We start from the raw sequence: 10,130 nt of genomic DNA, 5'->3' as shown, positions 1-10,130 counted from the left end.
TCTGAAGCTTTTTCCAAGTGACTCTCTAAAATTAAGGTGTTTTATCGAAGAGCTCCATTTCCCACGGGACTACCACCGGTAATTTAGACCGCGGCCGAGAACGATATATTGTAACAAACGCCTATTTGGTTACAAGTATTCTCAGATCCGCGTGTCATTAAGGAACCTCGCGATTTCCAGTGGCTGAATGCCATATAGGTTATATGCTTCTTGGTACGAGATCGTAAGTCTGGGCCTAGTAGGAGGTTCGCAGTGGCACATGATGGGCTCTGCTTTTCCCGCTCCTCGCGAAGAAACCTATAAGAGTCAGAGTAAACAACTCCCAGGTGCAACGAATAATTTCAGTACTAATTCTTACTTCGGGCCTAGCAAGGTGAAAGAGTGCTTATACAGTCTGCTCTCCTTGTCAATTGAGTACAGAGCCGCAACGAGGTCTTCAAGTAGCTAGTCGGCAGCACCAGGGACAAAGACAAAGGAACGTTGTTGGCAACATACAAGGCAATTGGCCGGCCGGTTCTAAACTATGCAGCGCCCGTGTGGCTAGCAGGACGCAGTGAGCGAAGGTACAGATATGCCAGAACACGGCACTCCGGACCGCAACAGGTTGCCTTCTGGTGTCGCTTCAGCGCCACCTTCATGACGAGTACCATATGTTTCACATCAAGGAGCATAACACAATGCTCTGTAATGAGTTCCTGATAGAGTGGCACAGACGTGGGCATCCAAACAGACAACTGATTGCAGAAGAACCACCGCCAAGGCACGTCAGGAGGCATCTCTACGGTTCATAAAACAGCCTCTGGACCCAAACTGCTTACCGACAGGCCTTAAATGGCATTCACAGGGAGTCGGTCGCGGGTTATTTAGACTCCCGACCTGTGAATACTGTTTTGGGGGCACAACCACTCGCTGTAGACGAGACAGAGCTTTGTCTGCCGCGGGAGACTCGCATGACAATATTCCAACTTTGCTCTGGCTACTGCAACAGGCACGAGCCTGAGCAGAGTGAACGCACCCCCCACCCGGTGGAAGTTGCACACTTCCTTGGCCTCCCTTTAGCTGAGCCTGACGACAACAACAATAGTGCTTAGGTTCTCCTCAGTCTGATTGCTGCCTTTTATACTGGTTCAGTAATGCTCCGCTACCTTCTTCATCAAGCTATAATAATTCCATCGCAGACAGATAAGTTATTTAGGCCTATGTATGCCTAGAGAATAAATATCTTTGCCACTCTATTGCCCATGACTCTACCATGTCCCGTTACTCAAATGAGGCTAACCTATGTGCTATGAGTGTTAAGAGCTGAAGGATATTCCACACCAGCTTTGAGGGGCCCTCGTGTGCTCTCAAGTCGACTAGCGCCGCCTTGCCTGCCAGATTGTATATCGCAGAGCACCCTACTCTCAGCATACTGCTTCGGACATAATTCAATGGCATGCACCTCAGTCTGAAAAACTAAGTTTACTTGAGAAAGAGCCTTCTAAATTGTATTCTAGAGACACATCAGTATACCCTATGTAGCTATTATCCTCATCCGTCCATTGTCAATTGGTTCTGTTAGGAAGGAAGACCTTTATGTTAAATCTCGAAAGCACCAATTTGACGAAGCAAGCTTCTTATCCTCCACATTGTCCCATAAAATTAGTCTTTTTGTAAACGGTAGTGCCTCGCTCTTGATTACAATTTATAGAGGAGGCAGCTCTTGAAGGGATTGAAGAACCGCGGTTGGTTTTCTCTTCATCGCACAAGTCATGCCCACGCAGGCTAGTCGTTATAGTTTGCTGACCTTGTTATGCGTTTACACCACTTCAAAATATATTCAACCAGCAGTATGCATTAGAATGGGCATACCTCGGAGACTAGTTTACGCTCATTCGTTTTCCCTTTCATCATATATCCCAATACTAGCTCTGGTGAAAACGTGACTACTGTTTCAGAGTTATATATTTTACGCCCGAAACTATTCTAGTCTAAAAGAAGGACTTGAAGCAGCCGGAATTACTCAATATATGACATACATACATTCGTGATAATGTAATCGCCAGTGACCAGTTAACTAGAAATCTATTTTTAGTATAGTTAAAGTGATGCATCCAAGGCCCAGTAGATGGGCTGTCTCTTTTGTTTTTTCACTTGGCTATTGAGCTTGCTCTCAAACGTGCCCGTTCGCTTATTAAAGTTGCTGTTTCTTTCGCCATTAGGTTAATCGTAGCCGCAACGGAAATCGCGAAGACGGCTTCGCCCTACATCGCCCTACATCGTGCTAAAACTGCTGCAAACTCGGAGTGCGCAAAGACTGTATCCTGAGTTGATTCCGCGGTAATATGAAGAACTCTGAGTTGCAATCGATCTAGTTAAAGCAACATGAAGCAATTGGCTAGAAGTTACAGGCGCCGTTGTTTCGGCGTTGATATCGCACATCGTCTTCAAAAGAGTCACAACTCAAAAATTAGCATAAATGCTTAAAACAGAAAATTTGAAATTACGCGCTCAAAGTCTACGCAGAGCTTTTATTCAGAAAAACCTGGAGGAAATTTTTGTTATAAGTTGTTTAAAAAAACCTAAGGTAAAGTCATCTGCTAAGAAATATTATTCCGCATTTTCTGACAAACGTATTATTTCGAGTTGTGACTCTTTTGAAGACGTGGTGCGATATTTTCAGAACTTTTCTTGTTCCTCTGCTTACTGTCAGAAAGTGTAAAGGGATACTCGATATCAAGGAGATGATTTTGTTCGTAAAACTCCGTCATACGCATCATTCCGCCACAACGGATACCTGTGAGTTAATACTGCTATCTTAAAACAACCTTACCGGCGGAAAACGATATTTTTCAGAATGTTGCTCAGAATCCTTTCGACATTTGTCGTGATTTGTGTTTTCATTTTCATGATTTCGGAAATTTTGGGAACTTTTCTGGATGTTTTTTAGACTTTTCTGGAGGTATGGTGTTTTATTTGTCGGTATGTTTCCTGGATTCTTTCGAAATAACTCTTATCCTATTATTCGGATTTTATTTTTTTTTAATTTCTTCTCATCGGTATAATTTTGAAGATATTCAAGATTCCTTGTGTATTATTTTTCAATTTATTTGGGACTTATCCCATTTTCCGGAATGTGTTTTTTATGCTTTATTTTAAGGATATTTGAGTTTCCTTGTGGATTTTTTGTTTAGATTTTTTTCGGGACCCTTCGAGATTTTTGTGGTACCCTTTTTGTCTTTTCGGATTTTTGCGGCACTTAAAATTTGTATGGATTTTTTTGGGAAAAATTGTAGGATTTTTTCGAGATTTATTGGAATTCCTTGCATTTCATTTCTCGAGATCTTTGCGGGACTTTTCTCGTTTCTTCGTGATTTCTTTTTCGGAATATTCTTTTGAGATTGTTTTGGGACTTTCGGGTTGCCTCAAGATTTAAATATTTAATTTTTTTGAGGATATTTGAAATGCGTTTTGTATTATTTTTTGGACTTTCGGGTTTTTTCAGGACTTAATTTTTCTTATCTGGATTATTTGGGGGGAAAATTTTGGTTTTGTCGGGATTTTTCGGAATTCTGTGCATTTTTTTCTCGGGACCATTCCGGGACTTTTCTCGGTTTTTCGTGATTTATTTTTCGGAATATTTTTTGGGACTTTCGAGATGCTTTGAGGTTTAAATGTTTTAAGTCTTAAGTTTACTTTTTATGAATACCCGAAAAGCAAATGGGAAAAATTGCTGATAATTTTTTGCTTTGAAAATTCCAGATACATACTCAAAAACTAAAAAACATAGACCATAGGTATTTTATCTATAAATAATAAATAAAGGTAAAAAATTACTACAACTTTACGCCCAAAATCATAAGAAACAAAGAGAACTTTAAATGCTATAGAAATCGTCTATCACTTATTTTATTTAACTCAACAAGTACTATATACATATATATTATATATATGTACATATACATATATACATATGTTTAAGTAGGTATCTGTAGGCAAATAACTAGAACTTAACTTCCACACTCATTCGTCTAATCAACCATATTTACAATATTTACAATTCTCCTTTCTTCTCTTGCAGCTTCAAAGCCCTTAAGTGCAGATGTATGTAGTTGAGGAACGAAAAAAAAACGCTGTCGTGCAGTGAATGTCATCGTCAGCACGCCAAAGACGCATCAGTCTAGCCGAGCTCCAGCAGCACCGGCAGAGAGCTCGCTGAAGTACATAGTTTCATGTTGTTGTTGGTGCTTTACAAACTGATGAAAATTGCAATTTGTAAAAGCGAGATGTGAGCGCTAAAGTTTGCATAATAGTGAGAAAGTATGTAGGAATAAAAGATTCTAGTTGGTAAAAGAAAAATAATAGTACCTTCAAATAAAAAGAAAACAGAAAAAGTGATCTTCGAATATGAAATTGCGTTCTAATGAAATGTAATGTGTGAAAGAAGAAAAGTAATTGTGGGAAAAATAAAGTACGTTTTCGTGCAGTTGCAATCGGTCTTTGTGGCAAATAAATATTTAAGTTTTCTGTGAAGTTATTTACGAAAAGCTGAATACTAAAATTGGTACTTACAAGGAAAGAATAAATATGTAATTAAAAAAAGACAAAATTAATATAAATAAAGTTTTGCTTTTGCAAGTGAAAATTAATTAGAATAACTTTCTAAGACATAAAAAATAAATAAAGGATAGTGCAATAAAAATTTTCCTAGTTCAAAAGCTTCAGCATAGAAGCAAATTCTTGGTGCAATAAAATTTAATGTTTTTCAACATCACAGCTCAGCATTGGATTTCTATGCCTGGTTGAAATATAATCCTATGCATCAGCGATGGAGTAACCTACCGGTAAGTAAACAGAAAATTTAAAAAGGGAACTTGGAAGCTTTGTAGGTAGTGATAGAACTTTTTAGAAAAGTATCGATACTAGTACTCATTTATAATACTCTAAAAAAGAATCGATGCCAGTACTCATATTTGCAAAAAAATATCGATAATACTCGTACTTCCAAGTATTTTTAGGGCAAACGCGAAAAGTTAACAAAAATCAGATTGCTTTGTTTACATATAAAATTAGGAGGTCAAATGTACCCAATACATGTCGATATGTGGTTCTGGTTAAAAGCAAAGACCACTTTTTTTGTGTGGGCCAGTGTTATCGAAGGTATGGCAAGAGATTCGTTTTCCAATTATTTAAGAAGTTTTAACCAAGCCAAATGTCCACATTAGGGATGTTGCGAATGTGAAATTCTAACCGCTAGAATCCGCGGATGCAAGTGCGAATGTATCGAGTCCTCGGTACTACTCAGTACTTATGAAAACTATAGATATTCTGTACTCGGTACTCGTGTCGTTCTATCACTATTTGTAGTTGTGCTCCTACTAGTAGCTTTTGCCCACAGCCTCGCCCGCGTGATGTTTGGTTAAATAACGCAATTTTTTTTAATGTAACAATGAAGGGAACAAATAATTTCACCAAATACATATTAAAAAAAAGTTAAGCAATTCAAATTAATGAAATAAACTGCAATACATTTCTGAAAACAACGTTTCGGGACTTAGTGTCTATGGCGTATATATAAAGATTTCTGGCTCTCGACACCCTCGAGAACCCAACGTAAAGTTTTCCGTATGACCAAGATGGTGTGCCCAGATGTATCACTGTTTGTCCTTGGCTTTTATTAGTCGTTATCGTGGAGGCAATTTTTAACGGAAACTACAAACACTTTAACTGAAATGACATGTTTGTTGCCTTTGCACATTCGAAGTGCATCCAGGTTGCACATCAATGTGACTGGCACTCCAACCTTTAATTCCATTTTGTGGGACGGCACCGCTGACAATTCTAAAGAGTTTAGAAACTCTGTTGGATATATTGTTGCATCCCCTTTTATCATCACTGTATCAACAGACATGTATGTATGTGGTCGCCTTACCAGTAGAGCTGGAGAAACATCGATGGAAACATCGATGCATTGATGTTTTTTATGAGCTGCTAACATCGATGTTTTTGCAAATTGGAATCCTCTACATATATTTGGCGCGTAAAAACGTAAAACTAAGCAATTATTCATAAGTCAACAAAAATGTTAATAATATTTAAAAGACTTTAAAAACGTACCTCATTTACGTGATTAAATAATTAATATTAATATATCCTAATATTAGTAGGATTAGTAGAATAGGATTAAAAAAATTATAGAACTATTGTTTTTGATTTTTGGTTAGTTTTTTCGAACTACTAAAAAGTATCTGCAGATGCAAAACGTGTTCAAACAATATTGGAATGTTTCAGTTTACTTATTAATTAAATTTATTTCAGCCGGTGGCAACTCTCTTCAAAATTATTTTTGTAATAAATCGTTTTTGAAACTCTATTGTTTGACACACACATTGTTCTAATATTTTATCTTATTTTATAAATAATTGATTTAAATTTTGAAAAAAGTGGCAACCCTCTTCAGAAAAAAACCTATACGTCCAGCCGTTTTAGCGTGAAAGGGCTACAAAATACACACAAACTTTCACATTTATAACAAGTATTAGTAGGATAGGATTAGATTTTTTATTACTTCACTATTTCTATTGCGACCATTCCATTTCAGGCGACCTTTTATTGAATTAGGCTCTCCCTGGTATAGCATGTACAATATTTTTATAAAAAATAACTACAAAAAAATACTTATAAAGGGCTGTTTGCAGCTATTAAGAAAAATAAAAAATTCATATAAATAACGTACAAGCAATGAAAAAGAAATTTTTTATCAAAATGTCTTAAATCAGGTTGCGGCTCTCAAGAAAAAAATGTGTTTCTTCAAGAAAATTTATAACAAAAGAAGTGTTTTTTTAAGCAAAAAAAATAATGAAAAATATTTCTTGTGATTTTTCTTGAGAGCTGGATTCTACGCTTAAATTCAACATGTGCACGCTCGTTTGTGTCTCTGTAGATTTGCTTGGTTTCGTTTATAAATTTGTACATATACAGTTCTTCATTAAAATGACCAAATCTCTCCGATTTTCTTAACTTAGATAAGAAAGTAACAAATCAAAACAGTTATAAAATAAATAAAGTTAAAAGAAAGTTAAAAAAAAAATAAAAGATTAAACTGGCCCATGAGGGGATCGAACCCGCGACCTTCGCGTTATTAGCACGACGCTCTAACCAACTGAGCTAATGGGCCACATGTCAAATCGTTGCACAATGCCGCATATGAGATTGCGCTAATTTGATGTATTCTCTTGAACGTAAAGTTTTTGATTTGAGTGATATTTTATTTTCTATTTTATGCAGTTAATCTAATAAATACATTAATAATTATTATTTATGATAATTATTTACGAATTAAGTTTAGTATTGTCAAGATAAATTATTTCGATTGTAGTCAAGTGAGCACTCTGCCACCACCGCTAACATAGCCCGGCTAGCTCAGTCGGTAGAGCATGAGACTCTTAATCTCAGGGTCGTGGGTTCGAGCCCCACGTTGGGCGCAGCGAACTTTTTTATTTTTTTTTTAATATAAAATATATATTTTTTTTCATAATAACACATTTGTATATAGATATCTTGATATTTAATTTAAAATAAGAAATAATATGACTAAACATGGGTCGACAGCTCTAACATTAATATACATAAATATATACATACACGCATATTTTTTTAATTTTTTTAACATATTTATTTCTCGAAAATATAATATATGTAATAGCTGAATACATGTACTTATTACAATCGAACTTTCATAACTAGAAAAAAGAAAAAGGTTACGATGCAGTCAGCAGAAATACTGCGGTTTTTGGCTTGGCGGTAATACTGCTGTTGAACAACACCAAGCCAAAGCGCAAAATATTGAGTTTCAGAACAAGCTAGACAACAACAAAGAGTAAGGTTCGAGGTGCATACATACGGTCCACTTGTTTTGCCAAGATGCCTTAACTCTAAATTAATTGAATGATGTTTGCCCACTACCATCTCCAAAAGCAGGCGGTTGCTAGATTTTGCTGCTAGCTTACTTGCTGTCTTCATTAGGGTTCAGTCTTCGCAGATGATTTACCAGTTTCATCGCAGAGAAATTTTTGTGTGTTAGCATTTAATCTCATAAGATTTCTTTTCAAAAAGTGCTTATCAGTACATTCATCATGAGGAAAAATACTGTATTCATAAAAACAGCTTACTCCCACATTATTTTGAGCATATACATACATATATAGGGTGTCCTAGACCACCCCTCCACCACCTCTAAAATGTAGGGAAATGTTTTTTGTTAAAAAAACGCAACCATTTGACCTACCAAAAAGAGGATGCTCTTTCTGTTGACGGTATAACCGACTTCCGGTTTCGACCGGGTAGATCAGGTACGCAAAATATTAGAAAAGACGGAAGGGGATGGACAATAGCCATCTATCTGTTAATTTCAAAGCCGCTTTCGACTGCACGAAAAACAATTGCCTGTACACTGAGGGAAATAATGCATAGTAAAAATGAATACTTTCTATTTGAATATCGTTTAAAAATGTTCGTATTTAAAAATAGTATTTCCATACCAAAATTTAGCACGCTCGTATTTTAATGCCCACATCTGCATATATGTTTGTAAGTGTACATACCCTGCAGGAAATGTATCTAACTATAAGTTGATTAGGAAGGAACTAAAGGTCATTATTGTCTGGATATTTTCTTTGACGAAAGCTAACTATATTTCTATGGCGATGGCCGCGAAATAGTCAAGGGTTGCTACCTCTGCATTTGATGTCAACTAACTTGTTATATACTGACAATTCCTGATGATATTAATAGTTCCTTCCTAATCGACTTCCCGTAGGGTGGGCGCCCAAATATGCTTGCCACAATATTTTTTTTTCCAGAGGTTCAGGGTCCGAATTCCATTGCAGGCAACATGTAAATTAAATATATATATATATATTTTTTTTTATCTTGATTATTCACTTCACGGATGCTTTTTTAAAACGAACGCTGCATTTTAATATACGCGTAGTTGCTTGAATATTTATCACTATAACGTACTTTCGTTGACGCTTATAGTAAGCTCAACTATGTTTCTGATTTGATTTTACTATTTTTATCCCTCAGTGTACGCTGCGATTTGTGGGTTTTGAAACCCACACAACTTATACGGATGTGCAAAATTACGTTGAGCAACGTAAGAGTTGGGGAAAGACCTCTCCGGCTCATTTGCTACGAAATGGGGTTTCATTTGCTACCAGGCCAAATACAGAGAAAGAGTGAGGTCAGTTCAAACGGAAATATGTAACACCACCCAGAAGTAATGTGAAAAGTGATGCCAGGGTGGGCGAGTATTCGTAACCGGAGAAGTATTTTTATCTCCGGACATACGACTGCTGTAAAACGGCAGCTTTGATGATGTATTTACCATTTCAAAGATTTAATTATTATTTTTTTTTATTTACTAATACATATACAAAGTATCTTTAATGGATTTTTCATCGTAATATGTTATGCTTGTTTTAAAGTTTTTACTCCAGACTATTCTTTTTCGTAACCAATAGCTTAACAAGAAAAATTGCATTTGAATTACGCTCGGAAACTTATTTAACCATTTTTCTTTTCCTTCTTAATATGTACACAGAATATTGTCAAACAAGTCTGGCGACTTGAACGTAGCACGTGCCTGCAACTAGTGCACCGCCGGCGTACAAGCATTCAATGCAATTTGCTTTGCCCAATCAGTGTCATTGCTGCCAATTGAAATCAGGTTAACAGGCAAAAACTTTTTAAGGAAATTCTTCGACGCTTGCAGAATAGTAGTTGGCCGGGAGGTTACTAGTGTCAGTAGACATACATACTAATGTATGTATGTATGTAATTGACTAAATTCTTGGAGAGAAAAATATAGGTACTGGAATAATGGCAAGTGTGCAAATGTTCGAATAGAGAAATTGGTTGGGTAGAATATTGCCGTCCCACGTTGACAATGGCGTAACTTTCAAATGAGATAATTGTAAGCACAGTATACAGTAAACCAGGCATTGACAATATGCTTATTTGAAAATTAATACATGAAATATTGTGCATGTATAGGATTATTTTGTCATTAACCCAGCGGACCAAATGCTCGCAAATGATAACGCATGCGATTGAAAGGCGAGATTTAACCCGGCAAAACTCTCGCAAAT

General features: G+C 36.5%; 2 non-coding genes across 2 annotated transcripts; one reads left to right on the top strand and one right to left on the bottom strand.

The window, feature by feature from the left end:
• Positions 1–7,082: 7,082 nt before the first annotated feature.
• Trnai-aau lies at positions 7,083–7,156 on the bottom strand. The gene has a single exon. It is a non-coding gene; the product is annotated as a tRNA-Ile (tRNA).
• Positions 7,157–7,390: 234 nt separating this feature from the next.
• On the top strand, positions 7,391–7,463 carry Trnak-cuu. The gene has a single exon. It is a non-coding gene; the product is annotated as a tRNA-Lys (tRNA).
• The last annotated feature ends 2,667 nt before the right edge of the window (positions 7,464–10,130 follow it).

The sequence above is a fragment of the Rhagoletis pomonella genome, unplaced genomic scaffold (assembly GCF_013731165.1).
Source record: "Rhagoletis pomonella isolate Grant_MI unplaced genomic scaffold, Rhpom_1.0 Rhpom_scaffold_00008, whole genome shotgun sequence".
NCBI classification, from domain to species: Eukaryota; Metazoa; Arthropoda; class Insecta; order Diptera; family Tephritidae; genus Rhagoletis; species Rhagoletis pomonella.
The sequence above is the reverse complement of the archived record's forward strand: the minus strand, read 5'-3'. Positions and strand labels throughout refer to the sequence as shown.